The following is a 12,035-nucleotide window of genomic DNA, read 5'->3' on the forward strand; positions in this document are numbered from 1 at the left end:
AAAAAAAAAAAAAAAAAAAAAAAAAAAAAAAAAAAAAAAAAAAAAATTGTATAAGCCCAAAAATTAATTTAATACATTGACTGGACTACTGGAAGGGCAGACAATTGACATGCATACAGACTATTAAGTGTAAAAGGAGAGGAGCCCAAAATTATTTTTTGTAAGTTCAACAAATATCCCAAATTTGCTTTTTCCCCTCCTCATCTCCAGTTTATCTCTGCATCTATGGCCTCTAGACTAGAAAATTACAATAACCAGACACCTAAATACAACTTTTACTGTAATCTTCTTGGTTTAGCATGGAAAAATAATTGCAAGAATAATCAGAATGGGAACTAAAGTAATTTGATCTCATATATATAGCAATAGTTGTAACTTTTCAAAGGAGAAAAGCAGAACTGCTCAGGAACTCACACTTCAGGCAAAAAAAATGAACTTGAAGAGTTTATTTTATTAAAAATAAAATCTCCATACTTTCATACAACAATAATGATTCAGAAGATAATATGAATTCCTGGTTGGTGATAACTCTGTCACTTAAAAATCATTACTAGAACAGTCTATTAAATAAAGAAAAAAAAATATTTAACAAATCCCATTGGAGTTTTTAAAAAAATATTGTTTCTTGAAGGTTTTGGGGATTGTTTTGTGTGTTCTTTTAAATAGGCAATGATTCTCTTTTTAATTGCAATCCATATTCAGGAAAGACAAATCCGAGCTCATGAAGCATTACTGTAAATTTTTTGAGAGAACAATTCTCCTAGTAATCATTTATAATAATAGGCTCTAGCAGCAGCAGAAACTTTTAAAACAGATCATGTATTTTAAAATAGCCAAAAAAACATGTCAGAAAATAGAGAAAAAAACAGCAATCTTTTTACAGGACAAAGAAACTCCTTATTAATGGCTTGCCACCTTTCACCATTTTCACACCTCCGCCAACCCATCCTGTTCTGTCCCATTTCTAGGATGAATTGCAGGTTTCCCCAGCCGTGCCTATATTGCCATAGAGTCTTTCATCTCCTGATTACACAAGACATATGAAGCAATTAAGAACTGTATGTACACATTCCTTTCAGGATACTGATAACCACTCAGTAAGTGCCGATCAGTTACAACTCCATGAATGCTGTGACAATGACAGGAATTACATGTGTCTGTACAACAGTTGTACAAGTTTGACATGGAATGTAAGTCTGACCATGCAACTTCTGATCTGCAATGGAAGCAAGAGAAAAAGATTCATTTGTAGAGCTTCAAATTAAGCACTGTGCAGGGGAGAAAAACTACTAATTACTTTGATCAATTAAATGCAGGCACAAAAGAAACCCCTTCCAACCATACACTTTTTATTTAATGTTTCAAAGTAATATTTAAAACAAAACACACACACAAATAAACCAACTCCCAAATGAAGAGACTGTGCTTATGGAAAATAATGTTTTTACTACTAATATCTTGCTACCAATGCCAATTTTGTCCTGATGCTGGAGATGCCCTCAACTAGCTCCCACACACACATTGCAAGAAGTGGCCCACTAGATGCTCTTCCTATTTCTCCTTTCATTGAAAAAACATCCCAAATGAAACAGTAACACAGAGATATACTAAATAAAATTATAAAATTAAGTAATATTCACAATTCAAATTTGCATGATGAGTTCAGTGGGAACAGTGCAAGCACAAAACACTGACAATGCAAATTAATATTCTGCCCTTAAAACAGACCTGTCACTGTGACTATAACCATGGCATCCCTAACCACGATACTGTATCACACACTCCATTTGAGCTGCAATTTCACAGGAAACACTGCAGAAACTTCCTTTGTCGTACAATATACAAAGATATTTTCTGTTTACACAAGCTACAAACTTTGTAGGGATTTTTCCACAGAGTAATTTCATATAGGTGGCTGCATACACCCTAAAAAGCTTTATAAAATAATGTCCAGGTGTTTCCGGTCATTCAATTGCAGTTATGGTAATAAGCACATTTCTTAAAACCTAAGCAGCCTTTCAATGCCAGACACTACCTACATTCCAGTTCTGCCATTCTTACTCATAATTACATCTCACCACTCTATTTAAAAGCTCACATTACATGCCAGAACAACATAAAACTCAGCTATGGCCTATTCAGAGAAAAGATTTTATTAATCTTAGTTTAGCTATTATGCTTTGCTTGCCTGGTTTTCCTGGATGTGCAATTTCTGTGAATTGTTCTCACTAATAGTATCCTGTTTCTATGAGCAGGAAAGGGCCGAGTACAGTTTGTTAGTTAACATTACTTCCTATAAGCAGGGTCCTTATTCTGTAGTAGCAGCACTAGAGCAGTCATTGTTCATGCTGGATAAGCAATGGATCACGCTGATGGCTGTTAATGGACATCCTCTGCAGCAAAACACGAACTGATAATCAGTATACCCAGATTTGCAATAGACTTCCTCCTTCCTGTTTTTACACTGCTGACCAAGGAGATGCCTCTTCCTGCTAAGCCTTTGTGCGACTTACTGATGTATGAAGCAAGAAACTGAAAAACAAGTGCTGCACTACCACTTTTTTTCCCAATTTTGTGTTGTAATAGTAGATAAAAAGGCAGCAAAGGAAATGGCAGCTTCGCTCGCTTTAGTACTGGCTATTGCCACAGAATGAAGTGCCAAGTTTGGCCATCTGTTTCATATACCCACATGGATACAAGTGGATGTAGCTGGAACCTATGTTATTTCATAGAATATAAAGTAGAAAATTGAAGTCCATGTAACAGTATTTTTATCTTCCCTTAATATTTCCATAGACTGTTTGTTACATAAATTGTTATATTTTAGGAGAAATGGATTCATCCGTAAACCAAATTGTGAGCTTCTAAGTTCTTTTAAAAAATTTGATCAGATTTCTATTACACATGTACCAGAAATAATTAGGCATCTATTACAACCTCTAGCTAATCTGTCAACTTTATCTAGAGCACTTGAGACATAATCTTTGAGATAAAAACAGACCAGTTGTTTTGGTAGACAAAATAAATTTCATATTTCAACAATCTCATATGTCTCTTCACAAGACATATGAAATAAAACAGAATATTTTATGTCAGAAATGTTTAAGTTACTTCAATAGGCTTTGAATATCAGTGCTACACAGACGTAAATATATTATTTCACAAATTTAAGAAGTTCCAGATTAAATAAAATATCCAGTAATTTAAAAGTTTCAAAACCAATTGGATTAAGAATGTATTCTATTCAATACAGATCAAACCATTTAATTCTTTGGTGCATCACATTCCTCTGCAAACCTATAACCAAATCATGCATTTTACAGTGATTTTATATAATTCATTTTTGTTAACTCTATGAGCTCACACAGCCTACACATAAAAAATCATAATGTATTTAATTCATGTAAAACAACAGTCTGTGCTATATATTCTTTGCATATCTCCCAGGATCACTGAAGAAAATAAAACATGACTTCTAAAAAAAAGTCTGTTTTCAATTTAGAAGTTGAACTGAAACTCACAGTGTTTCTCTCAGTTAGGAAGCAATTAAGTGTTGAAGCAACTGACTTACTCCAGTTCTCGTCCTGCTCGATAAACAAACCAAGAAAATCTGTTCATTTCTTAGGGAAAGGTGACACTCCAGCACAGCACAGGAGCTCCACATTTCAAGAGAAGGTAGCACACACTGGCTAACTGCTTACAGCTTCCTTCGTGTATGAAACAAACCAGAACAAATATACAGTATAAAACAGTATCTACTACGTTACTTTTCTGCTAAAATTAACTCAAAACAAAACTTATAAGGAAACATTCTTTCCATGAACAAAATGGGGTAAAAATCCTTCAAAGTCACTCTATGCCTAAGGAAGAGTGCAAACTGTGAAAGTCCCAAAACTTGAAAGTTTAAACACTTCCCTTTGAAGCTGAAATGTCTCAAAAGTATCCCCCAGGTACATATACGACAGTATATGCATTATTAATTTTGTATTACTCTGATTCACAGGAGAATTGCAAGTTACACTCACTGCAATTTTGCAAGCAAATTACTTTCCCTGAGAAACAGTGAAAATCCCACTGACGGTATTAGAACTGAACACTTTTCTCATGCTGTATATATAAAAAAAAAAATCCCCAGCATCTTTTAGGTCCTCTCTATCCAATCCCACGTCTTTCCATCAAGGCTGATGCACTCTAAAATCTGTTTCCTTCCTTTTTAATACCTTCGTCAGTGATTAAGTTCCCTACTAGTTTGCTATTACTGGCAAAGGTTGAGGTAAAGGAAGGGTTTCAGCCAGGCTCCAGGAGAGATCATTAACTCCTTCCTGCACAGGACCCAGTCTGTCAGGAGTACAGATAGTTCCATAGTAGACATGTACAAGATGAGGAAGAGATGCACTGTTGAAAATACTTCATCAAGCTGAACACCAAATTGAACATTCTGTCATTGTTATACCAAGGTCTGTGGTGACAGGGATTAGGTTTGGTCATTTCAACCATCATCAGAAAATAGCCAGAAGGATATATAATATCTAAAAATAGCCAGCTAGATTTTATAACTAGCCATAGAAAGCCCTTCAGCAAGACAAAATCTCATGTGATGACTTGATGCTGATGCAAAGCTATGTCTATATTTTTGAATGAGTTAGTACTTAATAGCTTACTACAACCCATAAAAATAGCTTCTTATTTTCAAATCCTTTTCTGGAATTATCTTAAAAGAATTATTTAAGACATATTAAAACTCATCAACTTGAATGAGCTCATATTAGTAGTACAATACATAAGATGAAACATGACAAAACTTAAAAACACACCAGCACTTACTGATCAAAACCAGATTTATATTTAACTGAATTTTTCTAAGGCTCCTCAGGTAGATATCTGTATTGAGGAAATTGCAAAGTCTCGGAGCAATAGTTCAGCCAGACACAAAGCAAGCTGGAGCACAGGCTATGCTGTTGGCTTTCCAAAAAAATCTGCAAGGAAGTAAGCACCCGTGTGACCCGTGAAGGATGTAAAATTATGCACTTCCTATGCACATGGGCAGGTCCAAAATCTGGGTCACCAGACACTGAATAAAATCAGCTTGAGGAATAAGGCAATGAAGAGATGACAGGAATAAGAACTGGCTTTTCTGAATTTAACTGATGTAAGAGTGCACAAGGATAAGCTGTTCATATGAAGAGAAGGCTAAATTTAAATGAGAAACAATGTCACAAACTGCATTAAACATCTATTAAGTACACTATTCTGATGATGATGCAGCAGATGATTTCCCTATTTTAAAAGCTTTAATGTATTTTGAAACTTGTTTCCTAAACACTGGGACAATTTCAAGCTCTTTGGTAATGCTTGGGAAATTGGAGAGAGCTGTTTCAGAACAATTCACACAGGTTACTAGGTAGGTTAAAGATTCACTTGGCAGTTGCCCATTTGGAAATCACTGCAAGAATTGAGTCAGAAGCTGATGCATGAACACTTAAAAGATCAAGATAACCTGATTTCCAGACACATATTTCATGACAAACTTAATCAGCATGTAACCTAAAGATTTTTTCACAACAAAAAAATGCAGTACAGGTATGATTACCCACAAGCAGTTTCAGGCTTTATAAAAACTTGAGAATATGTTGAAACTTGCAGCAATGCAAGTGAATCTTTCTAAAATACTTTTGCTACCAATGGCAAATCTGAGTGATCAGGCTACAGAAAAATCAGAACTGCAGTTCTGCTGCTGAATGCCAGATTAATCAGTCTACAGCACAGACTCTTCTTATGACCTTTTGTCTCTATATAATGGACTAGCAATAAAAAAAAAATTGCTCCTTCATAGCAATATACATCACATAGTTGCATTATCTGACTGTTGTCTTTCAACTTAAATACTTGGAATACCATCAAATCCTGCACCAAGTAACAAAATCTGCAACTGACACTACAAGCAAGCCTCTGTTTTTTTAGGCTACACTGGTTCACAGTGAGCAGGCCAATCCCCTTACTCCATAACAACCCAGATACAAAACAGAAGTTAGCTATTATAATACAGGTAAACTGATATATAAATATATGTGCTGGTTTGGGCTGGGTTGGAGTTAATTTTCTTCACAGTGGCTGGTATGGGGCTGTGTTTTGGACTTGTGTTGCACACAGGGCTGATAATACAGAGATGTGTTGTCATTGCTGAGCAGGGCTTACACAGAGCCAAGGCCTTTTAGTGCTGCCACACTGGTCAGGAGGCTGGGGGGAGACACAGCCAGGACAGGTGATCCCAACTGACCAAAGGGATATTCCAGAGCAGATGGCATCATGCTCAGTACATAAAGTGGGGGAACAAGGAGGAAGGGAGGAGACATTTGGATTGATGCCATTTGTCTTCCAAAGTAACCACTACTTGTGATGAGGTCCTGCTGTCCTGGACATGGCTGAACACCTGTCTGCCCATGGGACGCAGTGAATTCATTCCTTGCTTTGCTTGTGTGCGCAGCCTTTGCTTCCCCTATTAAACTGTCTTTATCTCAACCGACAAGTTTCCCGCTTTTACCCTTCTGATTCTCTCCCGCATGCTGCAGGTGGGGGAGTGAATGAGCAGCTGGGTGGGTCTGGCTGCTGGCTGGGGTTAAACCACAACAATATACATGAAAGTACAGTCTGTCACCTGATCCAAAAGAGACCACAGCTATCACACACGGAATTTCCACTTCTTTTGGGCTACTTTGTAACTTTTCTTGAAAGGGAACCAGGAATGAAACATGTTAACTTGAAAATTGAGAAGGGCTTGAAGACAGACCATTAATAGAGACTACAAATTTTCAAAGCAGTAACTTACAATTCTGTAAAAGAAAAAAATACAATTTGAAATCAAAATATGTGATCAAACCACTAAAATTCTGATTTATAGCACTGGCTGATGATCTCAGAGTACTCTTACTCTATATTTAAAACAAGACTAAGCTATAGACAAAAATGCGAATTGCTGGGTCATACTCCAAAATAATGAAGACACAGAAAAATTACTTTAGACAATCCTACCAGACAAGTAGGACCACAGGGCAGAAATGAGGGCAACCACATTTTGTTATTGGATAACCACATCACAAATTCCAATAGACCATAGGCAAGTACTCAGAAAAAGTATTTCCCTGCCTACAATTGTGTTAATGCTGTACCATCTTCCCACGTTTTGAGATTTCATTCATACTGCCTATGTTACTGCTCACTAACTGTTGTGCTGAAAACACAGAATCACATAGCTAAATCATGCCTGCTAGTAACTGTAATGTAGACTTTCAGTAAAACTGAAGCTACATAACATTTAGGCACTTTGCTCATTTTGCTTTGGACAGCCCCCCTCAATGCATACAAGAATATCTCCAAAATACAAATTACAGACCCCAGTCCGGGCAAAGCACCTGCAGTTGCAAAGTGTACCGCAATACAGTAAAAGCAGCAGAATTAGACTCTCATTCCATATTTCTAACTCTGAATTTTCTTAGAGACGTTGATCAGTAAAGGACAAAATAGTCTTGCTTATTTTTCAAATGATGCCTTACTAAAGTGTAGCATTTACCTTTGGCTTCTCTGTAACTCAAGGACAGAAGTACAGGATGAACAGCTATCAATTGGTTCTAACACTTCAGCCAAACTCATTTATGACATCCAACCTCCAAACTCTGTTTAACCTAAATGAGAAAAACCCAGCACTATACAGAAATGATTTTGCTTTGCAGTCTCAGCTCAGTGCTGCTTTTACCAGTGCGATGCAGTCCTAGATCAGTGGAGGTGACTGCAGCATACTGCAGCATCAGACAGAAATGCATCGACTGAACAGTGCTTGTGGGTGTGATTGCTGCAGCCAGAGACAACAGGCCAGTGAAATGTCTTCACAGGAGGCTCTCTAAGAACTCTGCAAAGAAGTTTCACAGCCAGCACAACTTAGAGCAACCTGGAAGATGCTCTAACATCTACCAGGCAACAACTTGGTGATGACAGATTTCAGGAAGAGGGAATTTGATTAAAAGCATTTTTACACTGACTTTTGAGGAGCACTTTCCAAGCTGTGACTGTGGGTTAAAGCTACAGAGTACATTCCACTTATAGATACATCAATAGACATAGCACCTCCTTATCAACTTCACCTTAGCTACAAAATTTCCATTACCAAATCCCCCACAGCTTTTATATTTAATTTTACTTCTGTATTTTTGTTCAGTCAATGAATTTTGGGCATGGAGGTACTCCACTGACGGCTGTGCATGGGAATCACAGAACACTGCAAACTTAGTTATGCAAAGCTCACAAGATGAAGTGTTTAGAGAAAGTCTACCATATGCTTATGAAATATATTGCCAAGCTAGAGTTTAAGAGTTAATTCATTTATTTTTTAAAAAAGCTTTGAAATACTACACATTACTACAGACTCAAAAAACCTCCTATCTATAGTATACAGAGCACTGGCAGAACAACTCTTACTCTGTTGAGTTCCACTTTGACCTATTTCAACCAACCATAAACTAACCATCAGATAAGGTCAATTACTTTCTTCTGAAGAGAATTTATCTTACTAGCTACCACAGCATGTCCAACTGACTATTCAAGAAGTGTTAAGATACAGGCTTCAGTGAGGGTCTTAAGTTTTTTGTTAATAACTTTTGGGGTTTTTTTTTGTTGTTGGGAGGATTATGGGAATTGTCTTTCTTTCTGTCGTCTTCCATTTCCTTTCTAAAGATTAGAAATGAGATAGCTCTCCCTGAGAGAAGTGCAGAAGTATGTATGAAACATGAATTATACTATATTAACATGTTATATAAAAAGGTGAGAGTGATGAGCCTTTAACAAGTTTTGTCATTAATCTCATTTTGTTAGCCATTAAAGCCAAAAAGATGTTGATAGAAGTTTCATAGAGTCTGATGAAAAAAAAATTAATCCTGCCTTGCTATATACACAGTGTGCCTATTTAATGAAAGGCATGCTGGCTTAAGTCTCATTTATAGTGATTCAGCATGTGTTACTGAATTTAGAGATGAAAGTAAAATAGCAGCAAATTTAAATCACTAAATTCACCCAGTTAAAATCTAAAAAGAAAATTAATTTCATCCAATACAATCTCTTCATCTCTTGAGATGCAGAGCCATCTTTAGGAGCTAACTCTCCTGAACAGTAAATAATCCCAACTGCACTAGCTGTATGTTGATTCCTCCTATAAAGGACCTGCATTTCACATTCCTCCTTATGGGTAGATCTCAGCACTAGAAAATCACCTGCAGGATCAGTCTGTATGTTGTTCCTTACCTGTAAATTATACACAAAACCATTATATATCAATAAATGCTATTATTTTTTCTATAATAAGAACAAGTGCTGCCACTCTTGTAGCAAGGTAAGAAGCAGCACCTGGCAGGGACAGCTATACCAAACCAGCAAGCAAAACACTGAAGAAAAACAGGAGCAAAAATGTGTTTCCATGGAATCTACATACGGCCCACAAGAAAAAAGTACACATCCTTCGTGAAGCATGGATGCACTAGGAAGACATTTATGTCTTGATATTAACAATTAAGGATAAGTCAGATCCTGCATATCCTACAATCTTCAGCATTTAATATTACCTCACGCTACTTATCCGAACTACTCACCTCAAGTCCCTTCTTTTGTTCTGCTATTTAGGTAGGTATGTTGGTACTTTATTTCATGTGGCAATGCTATAAATATTCTCCCAGCATTACAAACCAGAGATTACAAAAATATTCCATTTCACATAATGAAATTAACATAATTTCAGTCATTACGTGAGACAACTGGCTTCAATAGCTTCTGTGACTGGAAATCAATGGATCACTTCATGTTGTAGCCTTATGCAATTGCACATAGAATTACTCAACTCATTTCTTTGATTTATATTGTTTAGCAAGTAAAACCTAGATCTCAGGCAGAAAATAATGCTCCATTTTACATTCATGCTTCTATTCATTGAAATAGATCTTGTAATTAGATGTGGGACTTTAGACTTTTCAGTTTCACACAGCAATTCACAAATTGCAACAGACAGAGCTGAGCAGACAGCTCAAGTTTTGGTTTTAAACACTGGTGTTCTTAGGGAGTAGAAGCATATTTCTGCGGTGTTTGCTGGACTTCTTTCAAAACACTAAAGAGTAACCACTCTTTAACCTCAATTTTTTTTATTTGTAATTGAACACCAGAGGTTAAATCAGACCAACATGCACTTTTTTCCTAAAAATCCTGAAAGTCAGCAATGCAAAATTCCCTTACTGGAAAGTCAGTGATAGGACAGGAACACGCAGAAAAATAAGAAATTAAGTTTTAGTATTTATAAAAACATTAGCAAATTTTAAATGCTTAATATGAATGAGAGATTCATATAGTCCCTTCCCCATCCATGCCTGTGGTTCCCAAACCTGCCACCTTCTGCTGTGTAGCCTAATTCTCTGTCCTTTCCACAGAATACTCTGATATAAGCTCTGTACAGGAAATGGCAGCGAAACTGCAATTATATCTAATATTTTGGTGTGGTTTTTTGCAGGCATCAGCTTCAACCTGCCTGGACTTGTAAAGTGAAACACTGTTAAACTGCCTCCAGGGACAACTCAAGTCTGAAAGCATCCCAGCTACTTTCTCTCAGCCTAAGCCCACAGACTTGTCACATGCGAGGCTCCTTGTGATGCTAAACTTCAGCATCTCCACACTGTATTCCCAACAGCAGCTGTGTTTAAGGAACATGAGGGGAGATCAGAGTGCAGTTTGCTCCAAGCTGACCTCCAAGACCAGACTGACGCAGCAAGCAGTCCCTGTGTGATGTCTGGACGACCCCACCACACTCCCCATGGGGGTTCTCAGAGGATTGATTAGCCCCAGCCTCACACAAATGTCCAGACTGCCACCTCCCACACAGCTTTGGAGGATCCACACATAGCCAACCTCAAAATCACTTGCTATGATGTGCAGAATGGCCCATTTGGCATGCAACAGAAACTTCTCTTCTACCAGTTCTCAGCACTGGGTTCCTCACCCATGCACCCCACGTTCACCCTTTCCCAGCCCTGTCCACACTCTCTAGGAGGCATCATTCCCACTCCAGGAAAAGCCAGCAGCACCGTGCTCACTGCTTTGCAGCATGCTGCCACACAAACTGCCTTTCCCAGTTTTCTGCACACAGGCTCACTGTATCCTCTCAAAGAGATAACATTCAAATTCACAGTTGTCTCTCCCCTGTTTGGCTAGTGCCTATGCTTTTTTATTCCTTTCAGACATCTTTAATCAGGGAAGCATCTTTAATCAGGGAAGCATCAGCAAAGCTCCATGATGAAGGCCCCCTTTCCCCCTGTTTCCTCTATAACTCAATTCACTCACCACAGGCCCTGCCCTTATCTCCCCAGCTCTAAGTGAAAGGCACTTCGACGTTCGCCTCTAACAGGAGAGGTTATGCAAAACCTTTTCTTCAACAAGCAGGCTAGGCCATTTGGCAGTATGTGGAATTGGAGGAAAAAGACAGAAAACCAAACCACTGAAGTCAAGGCACAGCAGAAATGCTCTAAACACAGCCACATTTCCAAGGAAACTGACCAGGGTAGTAGATTTCAGACCTCATCATTAGGGGTTGCATAGTGGAGCGCTGCAACACCCACCCATGATACGGTTTCGGCCCCGTTCTCAGCACAGAACCGGGGCTACCGGCACACCCAGGGAGCTGACTCTTGTCCAAGTGCGGGGCAGCAAAGGCCGGCACTGGGTTACGGCGGGTGCCCCAAGCCCGGCCACCCGCATCGGGCCCAGGGCCGGGCACGTCCCGAGGCCGCACTCCAGCCCGCCGGAGCCGGGCCGTGCCCGGCTGCTTCCCCGGTAGACAACACCAGGGAGCGGCCAGCCTGGAGCCGGGGCACGGCCGCCGTCTCCGCTCGGCCCCCATTGCCTGTCAGCGCCCCGGCACGGCGTGACAGCCCCGCTCCCTGCCCGCGCCGCACCGGCCCCTTCCCTCATCCCCACTGAGCCCGGGGTGAGGGACAGCGGTCGGGCCCCCGCGG

General features: G+C 38.9%; 1 protein-coding gene across 6 annotated transcripts in view; it reads right to left on the minus strand.

The window, feature by feature from the left end:
- The window catches only part of EXOC6 (exocyst complex component 6), an 87,041-nt gene that overhangs the window by 72,080 nt on the left and 2,926 nt on the right, over window positions 1–12,035 (minus strand). The gene's annotated exons all lie outside the window — the stretch shown is intronic.

This window comes from Corvus kubaryi, unplaced genomic scaffold, assembly GCF_017639235.1.
Source record: "Corvus kubaryi isolate FWS band 111438036 unplaced genomic scaffold, C.kubaryi_AGA036_p1.0 138, whole genome shotgun sequence".
Taxonomy (NCBI): Eukaryota; Metazoa; Chordata; class Aves; order Passeriformes; family Corvidae; genus Corvus; species Corvus kubaryi.